Raw genomic sequence first — 14,968 nt, 5'->3', positions numbered from 1 at the left:
TGTTCGTGTATCTGGAGCCAGTGAAGTTTCCTGCCAGTGTGGTGTGACGTGAGTTTTTTGTGCGATGTTGAGGATGAGTCTTGCTGCTGATTTCTGGATGGTTGTCTTCTGATGAGTTGCTTGGTATTCCAGGCATAGAGGGTGTTCCCACAGTCCAACTAGCTGGTGACAAGGGCATGAGTTGCTTGGAAGCAATTTGAAAATCTTCGTTAGCCTCTTTAGAGTGTCAAAGCAGAATGCAATGACGGTGTCGACTTGTGTTGTCATGTCCAATTTGATGTTGATAAATATTCATAGGTTCCAGGAGTGGGTTCTAGGATTGATTCCAAGGTCGATTGGTGTCCTATGGTGTGGTGTTCTGCTGAGCTTGAGACAGCTGGTTTACATCCTGTTAGTGACTTCAGGAATGCAGGTGGTGAACTTGTTTCTTGATTTGGGAGTTTTGTCCAAGAAGGAGAGTATACATTGCATATCATCTGCATAGGAGAGGATGTTGATTTGTGCATGAATGATGCTAGCCAGCAGGATCATGTATTTGTTAAAGAGGGTGGGACTGAGCAATGCCCCTAGAGGAGCTTCACACATGAGTTTGTGTCCTTCTGAGGAGTGCCATTTTGATGGCTTATGTTCTATCCATTAAGAAGGAGCATATCCAGCAAAGAGCGGACCTTGTTTGCCAATCTCACGCAGGCGTCTGGTAAGGATGGACTGTGAGACCTAGTCAAATGTTGTAGAGTGGTCCAGGAGAATGAGGGATGCAGTGTCTCCAAGGTCAAGAATCATGTGGATATCCTCTGTGGCAGCAACAATTGATGTTTCTATACTGTGGTTTGGCCTGAATCCAGACTGCGTGACACTGAGGAGCTGGTGCTTGCCTAGGTGGCTTGTGCGGCATTGGTTGATTGGTTTCTCTAAAACCTTTGCCAGATATGGTAGAAAGGAGAATGGTCTGTAATTGAAAGGCATGGATGGGTCAGTGGATAGTTTTTGGAGTAGGTGCATGACTGTGGCATGTTTTCAGGACTCCGGTTACGAGGCTAAGTCATTGGAAAAGAAACAATTGATGGACGAAATGCTGGACAATGCTAACATTCACCCTGAGTCACAAGGATCTGGGTTTAATCCATCATTCATTTGCTCACCACACCACCCCAAGTAGGACCCAGCCATATACAAATCAGTCTTGACCCTGTTCCTTGTGGGAACAGTCCAGCTCGAACTGCCAAGCCAGGTCGTACCTGGACCGGAAACAAGCATCCTGGGACCAGTTTCAGGGCATCACCCTTCATCAACCAGGCTAGCTTAAATCCAGTGGTGTAGTGAGCACTGGACCCACGTCTGGGCATACCCTTCCCACTTAGGGCGACATATGCAAAAGAAACAATTGATGGACGGAATGCTGGACAATGCAAACATTCACCTCCAGTCACAAGGATCTGGGTTAAATCTATCATTCTTTTGCTCACCACACCACCCCAGTTTGGACCCAGCCATATGCAAATCAGTCTTGACCCTATTCGTTTTAGGAACAGTCCAACCCAAACTGCCATCGCAGGTCCTCCCTGGACCGGAAACAAGCATCCTAGGACCGGTTTCAGAGCATCACCCTTCATCAACCAGGCTAGCTTGAATCCAGTGGTGTAGTGAACACGGGACCCATGCCTGGGCATACATACCCTTGCCACTTAGGGTAACATATGTACAAGAAATATTTGATGGATGGAATGCTGGACAATGCAAACATTCACCCCCAGTCACAAGGATCTGGGTTTAATCCAGCATTCTTTTGCTCACCACACCACCCCAGTTTGGATCCAGCCAAATGTAAATCAGTCTTGACCCTGTTCCTTGTGGGAACAGTCAAGCCTGAACTGCCAAGCCAGGTTCTCAAAACTCCAAACTGAAATGGCATGATGAACAAACTGAGCAAAACATTATGGATTAAGGTCCAGAACTCTATACTGGAGTGAATGTATGACATTGTTCTGCATTCTGTCCATCAATTGTCCTTTTAGCCTTTGTCACCCCGAGTGGGACGGGTATGACCAGACGTGGGTCCCATGCTCTCCATGCCAGTGGAGTCACGCTATCTTGGCTGATGGGGGCTAAAATCCAGAATCCGGTGCTAGGATGCTTGTTTCGAGTCCAGGGAGGACCTGCTCTGGCAGTTCGGGCTGGACTGTTCCCATTGGGCGCAGGGTCAAGACTGATTTGAATATGGCTGGGTCCAAACTGGAATGGCATGATGAACAAAAAAAAATGGATTTAGGCCCAGATCTCTGTACTGGGGTGAATGTAAGACTTTGTTCAGCATTGTGTTCATAAATTGTTCTTTTTGCATTTGTCTCACCGAATGGGACGGGTATGCCCAGATATGGGTCCCGTGCTCTCCATGCCACTGGTGTCAAGCTATCCTTGCTGATGAGGGCTGAAAGTCCAAAACGAGTCCTAGGATGCTTGTTTCCAGTCCAGGGAGGACCTGGCCTGGCAGTTCAGGCTGGACTGGTCCCATTGGGTGCAGGGTCAAGCATGATGAGCAAACAAACTATGGATTTAGGCCAAGATCTCTGTACTGGGGTGAATGTATGACATTGTTCTGCATTCTGTCCACTGATTGTTCTTTTTGCTAAGTCATTGGAGGCATGGGGGTTGAGTGTTAGTCCTTTGCTGATTGGTGGGAGCCCTTTTGTGAAGGTGTGGTGGTGGCAAGGGTCAGATAATGCCCCTGAGTCGATGGTCTTCTTAGAAGCAGCAATTTCGATTGTGGTGAAGGCAGAGAAGAAGGTCAGGGTTTATTCATCAGCCACGAGGGGAAGTTGAGTTTGATTTGATAGGCTCCAGATGAGGGTCAAAGTTACTCTACATGTAGGTGATTTAGGGCCTGATTTAGATCTTGGCAGACAGATTACTCCATCACAATGGCTTTTCTGTCCACCAAAATATAAAACCCATTATATCCTATGGGATTTATATTTCAGCATATGGGGTATCCGTCACAGTTGTGGCACAGTAACCCGTCTGTCAAAATCTAAATCAGGCCCTTAGTTACAGAAGAATTCTAAGGGTGTGATGTAAAGGGGTGTTTTGGTGGAGACGGCAGGATGCGCATTGAAATCTTTGATGATGGTGAAGATTTCCTTGCTGCTGGTAGTGCTGGTGTAGATGTGATCTGCAACAGCTGTGTACTTGCTGTTCTGCATCTGCTTGAGGTAGAGTCTTAGGGCTCATTTCAAGATGTCTTTGCCTGCGGTGTCTTGATTTGTTCTGCATTTGCACTGCAGCTGCTTGCAGTGACTTTTAATCAGCCTGTGTTCCCCTGTCTACCAGCTGGCCTGTGGTCAGGCTCTTGCCATTGGGTTGCTCTTGAGAGGAGCCAGGGTGTTGGTGCATGCAGTGATCCAGCTGTTGTGGTTGTTGATGTCCTTCAGCAAGGCACTGGTGTGCTCAGGCCAGTGGAAGGAGAGGGCAGAAGCCCACTCCTCTTCTGAGATGCTTTTCAAGCTATGATGGCTGTTCCAGGAGTGGTAAGTCTGTAATGCTACAGGATAGCTGTACCAAAGCTGATGAGGGTGATGTCTATCCATGTGATAGTTGCTGTCCTGTTGACTGTAATGTGCTAATTGAGAAGAAAATAGATGTTTGGCAGTGTGGGTGGGTTCGGTAACGTGCTGGTGAGGCCATATTTTCGGAGGCTTTCTAGCAGGCCATAGATTTTGGGTTGAGTGGGTTCCTTGGTGGATGATGGTGCTGACATTGATGATAACAGGTGCAATGAAGTATGTGATGTCACAGCTAAAATTGGTGTGGGGTCCTGGTGATCTGTGTATGCAGGTTCCTTCCAGGCAGAAGTTGGTTGTGATGAGTATCTTGAATGTGAAGTATTCCATGTAGCTGGTGGCGGTGTCCGTGTAAGTGGTGCAGTTAATGTTATCATTCAATATGATGGCGACTTCACCTCCAGGCTTATGCTAACAGTCTTGCCTAACAACCATCTAGCTGGTAGGGATGTCTGTAGTAATGTCTGGTGCCGAGGTTGGCTTTAGCCATATTTCCATGAGAAAAAGCAGGTCCAGAGCATGGTTGTGTGATAGGTACCATATCTACAAGGTGGTTTTGGTGATAAGTGGATGTTGATTAGCATGCATGTGAATGTGATGTATTGTTTGGGGGGTGTTTGGTCTGTGTTAACATGAGTGGGTGGCTGGTTTGTGTGAGAGGGAGTGGGCCACAGGAGTGGTGGGTGTAGGGAGTGGGAGAATATTTGAGAACTTGCAGGAGGTGCAAGTGAACACTCCTTCTGTGTTCTGCAGTGTGGCAGCGGGTAGCAGAAGCCAGGGTTAGGATCATGGAGGAGCACAGCCGAGAATTGGTCGATAGGGAGAAAACAAGTTTCCTGGTGCTGAGCACAGTCCATGCATGGACTGGCACACATGGGCTTGCCTTTGGCATGTTAGAGGTGTGCCCACTGCACATATCCACTGTAATGTTATGTTATAGTGATTTGTATAGCGCACTAGTCACCTAAGAGCATATCCAGTCACTTGGGCAGATGTGTAGCTATGAGGTCCCCAAGGACTTATATAAAGAGCCAGATTTTCAGCTACTTGCAGGATTTAAGAAGTAAGGAGGAGGCTCTGATGTGTTGAGGGAAGTCATTTCATGTCTTGGGTGAGATGTAGGAGAATGAGCGATCTCCAGTTTTGCTTTTGCGGATGCTGGGAATGTGTGCAAAGTAAGAGTGAGACAGATCATACATGTCTGGTGGGTTCATGAAAGTGTATGTGGCTGTTCAGGTATTCTGGTCCTGTGTTGTGTGGGGCTTTGTATATGTGCGTGAGTAGTTTGAATTGTCAGAGCTTGTGAATGGGGAGACAGTGAAGCTTCTTGTGGTGCAGTGTGATGTGGGTGTGGTGTGGGAGGTTGAGTATGAGTCTTGCAGTGGTGTTCTGGATGGTCTGGAGTCTGTGTATGAGTTGTTTGAAGATTCCATCATAGAGAGTGTTGCCACAGTCCAGTCTGCCTGTGATGAGTGCTTGCATGACAGTCCGTCTAGTGTTCTGAGGCAACCATTATGCACACCACGCTGACACATTGATCTTGTCATCTAGGATGGTCCCTAGATTTCTTGCATGGTTTGTGGGTGTGAGTTGGAAGTTGCTCATTTGATTTGGGTCAGCTCTGGGCTTCTTTTGAATGGCATTGATTTCTGCAAGTTTCCATTCATCTGAAAGAGTGACAGACGTGATGAAGCTGTTGATGATGTGGGTCAGGGTAGTGTGATTGGTGATGTTCTCAGGTTGTAGATGTAGTGGGTATATGGGTCATTTGATGTGCATACTTCCAAGTCCCCAACCCGGACAACAAACCTAGCAACAACATCAAGGGGCAATATTCATAGTATACCAAGAACTGCAGGCAGGCTGATGGGGGCTGAAAGATCGATCCTGGCTACAGCTATTAAGGAGAAGAACCAGTTGCTCATAAAAACTGCTAGAAAATCCTACAAGGCAGCCCAGCGGGAGGCAAAGATTGAATGGGACGAATCACGCTGGCAGCAGCTTAAAGAAGCATGCTCATCCAAAGATACTAACCTGTTTTGGAAACTGGTCACCTGGGGGAGCAAATTAGGCGCACACTCACCTGCATACCACATCACTGGCCAGGCATGGTACTATCATTTTAGAAAGCTTTATTCAATGCCAGAAGGCACTCCATCTGAGGAACCAGTTGATTCAAATGGGCCCCTTGCAGAAGCTGAGTGTTGTAAGTTATTGGAGATAGAAGCAGCAATAACAAAATTGAACCCTCTAAAACAGAGAGACCAGATGGCTTCGCAGGCGAGCTCTTTCTGGCCGATCCTTCTAAGTGGGCATGTTACATCTCACTCCTAGTAAACGCAATAGCTAGTGGAGCCTCAGTCCCAGAGTACTGGAGGGCCACTGAGGTGGTCCCCATCTCTAAAAAGGGTGCCAGGGACGACCCTTCCAATTACAGACCAATCAGCCTGATTGATGCTATGAAGAAGGTCCTCGGCGAGTCCTTCTGCATAGGATACAGTCATGGACTGAGGATGAAGCCATCCTCTCCCAGTACCAGACCAGATTTAGACCAAAGATTGGGACAATGGATCAGGTGTTTAGACTCCAACGGCCTCATTTATGAAAAGTGACGCATCGCTGCGTGAAAACAGCGATGCGTCACTTTTAACTGCGCTCTCCTTGCGACACTAACGATGCGTCATATTTACGGTATGACGCATCATGTCGCAAGGAGTTACAGATACGTCAGTATTTCTGACGTATCTGCAAGCGCAAAAGTCACGCATTGCTGGAGTGTGTCACAAAAGTGACGCAACTCCAGCAATGCGTCCTTTCACATGGGGAAAGCCCCATGTGAAAGGGCTTGCGTCAGTCTTACGCCTGCTGTGAGGCGGGCGCAAGATTTTGACGCAACATCGTCCTAAAAGTGACGCAGTGAAATCTCATAGATTTCACTGCGTCACTATTACGAGGCATTTTGCGGGGGAACGCCCCCTCTGCATACATTATACCTCACGCAGGTATAATGTAGCGCAGGGGTTTACAAAGTGACGCATCTGCTTAGATGCGTCACTTTGTAAATGCGGTGCAACAAGGCACATATTTTACTCCACTGGTGCGTCACTAAAAGTGACGCACCAGCGGCGTAAATGTGACGCAGGGCTCATAAATGAGGCCCCTTATTTATTGGTAGGTAGTGGTGTTAGGCAAGGGCAGTATTTATCTCGCATTTATCGATTTGAAGTCTGCCTTTGACCTGGTCCCTAGTTGTAAGCTGTTGACAACGCTTGGAGAGATGGGCATCCCCCGCTTTGTCCTTAAACAGCTGATACGGCTACATGAGGGCAATTTCACCCAGGTCAGATGGTGGGGGTGCAAGGACAACTAACAGAATGCATCCCTGTCAACAGAGGAGTTCAACAGGGCTGTGTTCTGGCCCCAACCCTGTTCTCCCTGTATGTGAATGGGGTGGTTAGTTGCCTCCAAGAAGACCCTGCAGACTTGCCTACCCTGAGGGGCAACAAGGTACCAACCTTGTTGTTCACAGACAACACCCTGCTGATATCTAAGACCCCAGCTGGGTTACAACACCTACTTAATAGATTCCAGCTTTTCTGTGACAATCAGGGGTTGGTCATAAATAGTTCAAAAACCAAATGTATGGCCTTTAACTGCCACAAGTCATATAGGAGTAACCCGCTGCTGGGTGGGGTACCCCTGAAAAGGGTAGACACCTTTGATTACTTAGGTGTAAGACTCTCCGACAAAATTTATTGGAGGCACCACTTAGCAAAGATGCTGTTGGGACACAAACGAGTGGCTGGAGCAATAGGGAAAGAACACCGCCTCTCACACACTAGGCCGGTAGCTCCCACCCTCCAAGTTCATGATGCAAAAGCAGTCAGCTCTGCTCTCTTCGGAGCAGATGTTTGGTGATTTGACAAGCTCAAAGAACTCTGAAGATCCGAGCACAAGTTTTTTAGAGAGCTGGTGATGCTACCTAAAAATGTCCCTCTTACCCCTCTATTGCTGGACATGGGCAGGCGGTCGATTGGAGATGTAGCTAGGCTACGCCCACTACTCTTTTGGGCCCGCATTAGGCGGCCCCCAGAGCTTCTCCCCTATGCAGAAGCTCTTACCGAGATCATCCGCCTAGACACTGGCTGCAAAATAGGCTGGATTTCCGCCATTGGACTCCAAGCCCATTGGGATAGCTAGGAATCCCCAAGGAGAGACAAGCTTAACCAACTCTTTCGGGAATGGGTGGACCAACGGGAGAAACTAACAATAGAATTTTATTCACACAGGCAAGCTAGATATCTTGAGCTCTTCCTTGACATAATCCAGGTCCCCAGGGACAGGATGTTGTATATACATTTTAGGTTTGAAACTCTTCATGTCCGGGAGATGACTGCAAAATGGCATTTATGCAACAAAAACGATTGTCCGTGCTGCAGAGCCCCAAGTAGAAAGCATCACCCATGTATTGTTTGCCTGCCCAACATACAACATCTCGCGGTCTAAATGGCTGAAATTGATTTGCCAGTAACTGGGCACACGGAATAACCATACAGCATTACACCTTCTTAGGTCCGATTCTAGACCTTTTTTTGCATGTTGCGTAGCAAAGTTTCTTGGCCAGGCATGGCTTATTACGTGGAAAGCTCTTTCTAGAGTGGCAGAGTTTTAACTCAAACAAATTCTTATCACAACGCCAAATCTGTTAGGCCAAACGCAAAACCAATTCCTATGAATAAGCACTTTATCTGTTATTCTTTTCTGCTACATTAGGAAAAATCCAATTTTTTTCAGTAAACTAATGATCAACTACAGTATTATGACGGTTTGTTATTAAGATGAAATGATTACTGTTTTTCTTTTGTTTTTATTGTAGATTCATATTTGATGTATTAAGTGCATACTTTTCTCTGTCGTATTGACTTTTAACCATTTGAGTATGACAAATGTATTATTGTGCCAAGGGCCCAGTTGGCTACTATGTCATATTGTCTGCTCATACAAGCTTATGATGTTGCACGTTTGTATTTCTCCTTTTAAAAATGTATTGTTTATAGCTTTTATGACATTTTCTGTCGAATAAAGCTTATACAACAACAACATTTGGGGTCCCAGAGTGACTAGTCCGCATGATTGCAACTGTGTCGTTTCTGGTGAGGAAAGTATGTTCCGCAGGTGGCTGCCTTGTCAAGTCAAGTCAGGGACATTTGTATAGCGCACAAATCACACCCGGAGAGTCTCATGGCGCTTGCAGATGGCTCCGACAAGAGGGCAGTACGGCTAGTTTGCAAAGAGCCAGGTCTTTAGCTTCTTACGGAAGCAGCTGTGTTATGGAATAATACGGAGATGAAAGGGCATTTTATTCCACGAAGCAGGTGCTAAGCATTTCTGGAAGTTTTTATTCTTAGAGGTGTCAGTAAGAATTCGTGGCATGATCTAAGCCTTCTTTGAGGCTCATACCATTTTAGCTATTTTGACCAGTAACCAGGGCCTCTTTCATACATGTGTCTATGAGCCAGGCTTAGAGTTTTAAAAAGGTTTCGCTTTTTCACCAGAAGCCAATGCAGGCTTCTCAGGCATGCAGCTGATGAAGTTCTTCGTGGGAGGTTGAGAACCAGCCGAGCAGCCGTGTTCTGAAGAACCTGGAGCCTGCTGAGATGGTGTTCATTTATGGAGGCTAAAAGCGCTTTACCATAGTCCATTTGGTTTATAATTAGACCCTGGACTAGAGGTTTCTGGGCCTGGGTAGGAATCCACTTAAAAATCTTTCTCAGGCTACGCATTAGTCCAAAGCAGGTGCCTATGATGTGGTTGGTTTGGTTTTCCATAGACAGTTTATTGTCCATGTAAAAACCCAGATTCCGAACTGACTCCTTCGGTACTGGACAGCTGCCTAACTTTGTTGGCCACCAGTCATTGGTCCAGTGTTCTGCCGCTTTGCCGAAAAACATGATTTCAGATTTGCTGCCATTTAACTGGAGGTGATTGTTGTTCATCCATTCCTCAACATGAGTCAGGCAGTTTTTGAAACGTTGTTTGGTTTCATTCGGATCACGGCCCAGCATGACTAGGATCTGGGTGTCATCGGCATAGGACAGAACATCAAAGCCATAGGTTCTAATCACTATGGCCAATGGGGTCATATAGATATTAAACAGCGTTGGGCTCAAAATAGAGCCCTGTGGGACACCCATCATAACAGGTCTTTCGCCTGCTCTGTTTTTGCCAATCTGGACCGCTGTTGTGTGATCGGATAGGTAGCTGGAAACCCATTTTTGGGCGTTGCCTCTGACACCAATCTCCCACAGCCGTTGGATTAAGATGCTTGGGAGATGGTGTCAAAGGCCGCAGATAGGTCGAGCAGGATGAGGATGGTTGACTGGCGTTTATCCAGTGCCAGTCTGATATTAGCGGCAACCTCGACCAGCGCAGTTTCCGTGCTGTGTAGTGCCCGAAAACCAGACTGCGACAGGTCTAGGAGACTGTGATTTTCGAGGTGGCTCACAAGCTATTTATTGACAAAGGATTCAAGCATTTTTAAAAAATATGGAAGTAATGAAATGGGCCGATAATTGGGGAGAACATTGGGGTCGGCCGTGGGCTTTTTCAGAATGGGTCTGATTTTTGCAGCTTTCCATAGTGCAGGGAAGTCTACGTCCTTGAATGATTTATTGAAGAGATTGGTAAGATGCTCCACTAGTGCCGGCACAAGTATAGAAAAGGTATAGAAAAGTTTAGGGGAAATGTGATTTGAAGGGGACCCTGACTTTATTTTCAGCCCTGCCGACATGGTGGCATCATGATCAAATTTTATGAATTCATCCTTGGTTGGTGGTAGGTAGGTTAACAATGAGCTTTCTGGGGTTGGGTTGGTAAGCAAAGTTGCTGTAGACGTGTTAGGCCTGGCATCCTTGGGGTGGATTCCCCTAACTCTTTGACTTCAGACCTCGTGTTTTTTGCTGACTTCGTTTTTGCTGGCCTTAGGATTCGGCAAACTTTCCTACTGCAGACAAGTGCTTATGTTCTTGTGCTTTTTCTCTAAAACATGGAAACATTGCCTTACCCACAATTGGCATATTTAATTTACTTATAAGTAACTAGTAAAGTGGACTACATGTGCCCATGGCCTGTAAATTAAATGCTACCAGAGGACCTGTAGCACTGATTGTGCCACCCACTAAAAATTGCCTTTTAATCATGTCTCAGGCCTGCCATTGAAGATCATGAGTGTGCAGTTTTAAACTGCCATGTTGGCCTGGCAAGTTAAACCCCTTTCCAGGCCCAACCCTTCCTTTTTATTACATATTAGTAACCCCTAGCATAGGTCATGGACAGCTCAAGTGAAAGGGGCAGTAGATTTAAAAAGTAGTACATCTACTTTTACTTTTTTCTTGACCTGGTAGTGAAAAACTGTTTTTCACTATTGCAAGGCCTCGCTCCTCCGTAGGATAACATTGAGATTGCCTTATTACATTTTATAAGTGTAATTTCCAATTGTGAAGAGATAGACTTTTCAAGTTTGGTGTCTCTGGAACCACAAGTTTAAATCCATACTTATGGTGGTCCAATTTTAAACTGCAGTTCTGAAAATGCCAAGTTGGCATTTTCTTGTTTTAGCCATTTGGTGCCCGCTGCATGTCTCTGATCACTTGTCTGGGGTGGGTAACAAATGGGCTGTGTGTATTCCCCTTAGATAGCCACACACAATGGGATCTTAGGTGTGACATGATGAACCATCCGGGATGGATGAGATGGAGGAGCTGGACCCAGTTACCCCTGAATAGGCTGTGTCCTGTACCCACACAAAGGGCTGCATACCGCCCTGTAATGAGCCTGGAACCAGGGCAGTAAGGGTAGGACATCTGTGTACTTCAAAGGTGCATCTTTGAAGTCTCCCCCACTTCAAAGTCACCCAGGGGTATAAGAGATGGACCTCAGACACCACCATTTCAATACACTTCTCGACCTATGGATACTCTGTCAGGAAGAAGGACTGCCGTACTGCTGGAAGGACTGCCACTCTGCTGGACTACTTCTCTGCTGGACTCCTGCTTTCTATGCTGACCTGCAGCCTGCTACCCTCTTGCCTGGATGAGAAGGACTGGACCTGCAACACTTGAAACCATAATCCAGAGTGACTCCAAGGGCTACCTGGCTGGCCTCTTGATCTGAAGTCTCAGGGTCATAAAAGACTTCTGCACCTGGACTCTGCCATCTGTGAGTCTGCACGCAAGTGGGTGTTGACATATGGGTTTGTTGTGTTCTCTTTAGTAGGGTGGGGGTGTAGGTGTTGTTGGTGCTTGTGTTCTGGGAGATGGCTAGGTGGCTTCTGGAGAACCGACAGTAGGTGCAGCTGGAAGCTCCTACAGTTGATTTAGTCACCGCATGACAGCAGTTGGGGAATTGTGTCAGGGGTCTAGCGGAGTGGTGCAGTGTGTTGCTGGGCAGAGATTGGGCCACGGCTCTTGGAGCTGGGCACAGTATAGGCACAGACGAGCACAGATGGGCTCGTCTTTGCATCTGTGTTCTAGCTATCATTAAGAAGGGAGGGGGAGGAGTGCAGGGTGCCATGATATCATTTCCTGTGCTGATGACTGATGGGAAATGAAGTCGTCTTGCTTGGTTTCTTCTTTTAAAGACGGTTTTGGTGGGAAAATCAGTAAGGTCACTTCATGTTCAGATGGATGGTGGAAAATTCAGTGATGTCACTTCCTGTGCTGATGGATGATGGGAAGCCACTGCACATCCATGCTACAGCCACTATTAAATAGGTCCTGAGAGGAGGGAGGAATTATTGAATTAATCTCAGCCACTGATAATTACTCTGGCCATTATTTTGCACACCATGCCACCTCAATTTGGACCCAGCTATATGAAAGTCAGTCTTGACCCTGCTCTAATGGGAACAGTCCAGCCCGAACTACCAAGCCAGGTCCTTCCTGTACTGGAACACAAGCAACCCAGAAATGATTTTGCCCATGTTAGGAGCTCATCAACCAGATATAGCTTGGTTCCTGTGACACAGTGTGCCTGGGATCCATGTCTGGGCATACCTGGAGCATTTATAAGGGCTCCAGTGTATGACGCCAGAGCACTCCCCCGTTGACACAAAAAAGGACAGACTTTAAGACAACCCTTGAAAGCCTATGCCAACTAGGTTGCAGGGAATATGTAGCTCCCCATCATTTGGAGGGGGGCAAAGCGTGACAACTGCTAGCATTGTTTGTGATCTGAGATCCCCATGACCCAAATCATTGCAAAAATGATTACACAAAAAGGGTTGAGGCAGAAGAACTGCACCTGTTGATATAAGTGGCTTTCTAATCTCGTGATGGTGCTCAAGAAACCAGGGAGTAGAACCCTATTCACTCCCTATTGAGCAAACGCCCAAAATCCAAAAGAAAACTATTTTGAAATCAGCACCCATCAAAGAAGTATCACATACGTCTTTTTACATTAAGTCAGTCCACAGAAAATTGGTATAATGAACAGGTCCAGACTCCACTGATGATCGGAATAAATTCTTTATTACTTGATCCAAAGAATAAAATCCAAATATACAAGTGATTTGTAATTTGATGTTTCCTAATATGAGTAGTTTATTTACAATTGACCTAACGCTGACCATTTTTGAGCCCTGAAGAAGTCTCAATCACGAGACGAAACTTGTTGGCTAAAAGAAAATTACTTGTATATTTGGATTGTATTCTTTGGATCAAGTAATAAAGAATTTATTCTGATCATCAGTGGAGTCTGGACCTGTTCATTATACCAATTTTCTTTTGAATGACAATGTAAAAAGACTTATGTGATACTTCTTTGATGGGTGCTGATTCCAAAATAGTTTTCCATTGCAAAAAGGACTCACAAGGCGAGATGTTGCAAAGTCAACCTGTGCCCTGGGCACCCCCATTCTTTGCTGACTGGTACTGTTGATAACTGACTCTGACTGTCCCTGGACTGTCAGAGACAGGCCCAGGGCCAGTGGTAGGGTGAAAAACAATGAGAATATAGTGAAAACACCTACACACGTTAGGGTACACTATCGGTTAGGATACCCCTATGATTGGTATGACCTACCCTATATGTCTCTAGTACATAATAGGGCAGGGGGATTAAAATTACCTTTAAGTCCTTACTGTTTAAAAGGGTGTGGTAGATTAGAGGCCAGCAACCCTTTCCGCACTTGCATGTCTGCACTGCTGAGAGCCAGAGATCATTTTAAAAGCAGCCCTGCGTTGCAGGAGTGCTTTTACATGTAAATTGTGCCCAAACCTGTCTTTGGTGCTAGGGATACTTACAAATTGATAAATTACAAAATGTTGGCTTATTAGGTACCCTCATTAGTCCCAGGGGTGGCGGGGTTCAGGTACATATAAAGAGGACCCTTATAAAATATGTTTTATATGTCCTGGGGATAGAGAAATTGCACATTTCCCTTCCTTCATTGTAATAAAGTTCTTCTCAAACTGGACTTGTGTGCTAGGAGCACTCTGGAGTGAGGATCTATATTATTTTGTATAATCAGTATCCCTAAAGTCTCCACTAGGTGTCTCAGGGTGGAGTGTTGGGTAGCTATAAGCAGAGTCCATAATAAAAGCTGTTTTATAGGCCCTGGTGTTGGAGAAATTCCCCATTTAATTTTCCCCATTGTAGCACCCCAGCCACATAGGTTACGAATTCAAATGTCAAAATATGTCATAAGACTGTTTTGTCTGTAAGCCAAAATTCTGCCTTCCGGTGGTCTGCCCTGATTGGTCAGAGTTCACAGGATAAGTCAGACTGCTTTGATGAAGTGATAAGTGGCTCAACCCAGAGAGGTTAATCTGTTGCAAAGATCTTTGCCACAGAGGAATGCCATAGCAGGGGGACGGCTTGTAAACAATGTGGCTTCAAAGAAACAATAGGACAGGAAGGAATAGCCAGGTCCATCTACCCCATCCCCTTTGAACTCAGCCAGATGGTGGGCTTGAGGAAGGACGTTGTAGATGTCAGAGGAGGGAAGCTATGGAATGAGCCATCCTGGAGTTTGGTAAAGCTAGCTATTGCTCCTCTGTTGATACTTTAGCCATATTAAATTTTGGAGAAATTGTGCTTTCTGGCACACCATTATGCCGCACATTTGTAGAAATGGTCATGCTCTGGGTTGTTGCCCTGTAACTCATTGGACAGGATTGCCCTACTGCTTGACTCCAAACAACACAGAATAAGTATCTGAGAGGGGCAGAGCATTTCAGATCTGCAGCTTTAAAATAAGAGAAGAAGAAGGATCCATGCTGGCATTTTGATTTGCTCCAATCAGGCCCTGCACTCTGACTGACTGCGGCTGCTGCACAATCTGGAACTACAGCCCTGCGGACCTAACTTACTTCAAGAGGAATAAATAGTGGACTCCCTACAACCTATAGGTT

This window comes from Lissotriton helveticus, chromosome 7, assembly GCF_964261635.1.
Source record: "Lissotriton helveticus chromosome 7, aLisHel1.1, whole genome shotgun sequence".
NCBI classification, from domain to species: domain Eukaryota; kingdom Metazoa; phylum Chordata; class Amphibia; order Caudata; family Salamandridae; genus Lissotriton; species Lissotriton helveticus.
Note: the sequence above shows the minus strand (reverse complement) of the source record.